Below are 263 nucleotides of genomic sequence, written 5' to 3' on the forward strand. Positions count from 1 at the left end.
TACTTTTAAAAATTATCATTTCCGAAATAAAGTACCAAAAAAATATCCTAAACCCTAACCTGAAATTTTTTCAATTTTAAATAAGGAATAAAAATTTAAAAATTTTCAAAAATTTAAAACAAAATTTAAAGTTAATTTTTTGGGCAAAAAAATTGTTGAAAATAAATTATAAAAGTTTTTTTTATTTAAACTTAAAATTTTATTAAAATGTATATTTTAAAAGGGGTAATTTAAAAATTATTTTTTATATATAATATTTAAAA

This window comes from Penaeus monodon, chromosome 31, assembly GCF_015228065.2.
Source record: "Penaeus monodon isolate SGIC_2016 chromosome 31, NSTDA_Pmon_1, whole genome shotgun sequence".
In the NCBI taxonomy this organism is placed as follows: domain Eukaryota; kingdom Metazoa; phylum Arthropoda; class Malacostraca; order Decapoda; family Penaeidae; genus Penaeus; species Penaeus monodon.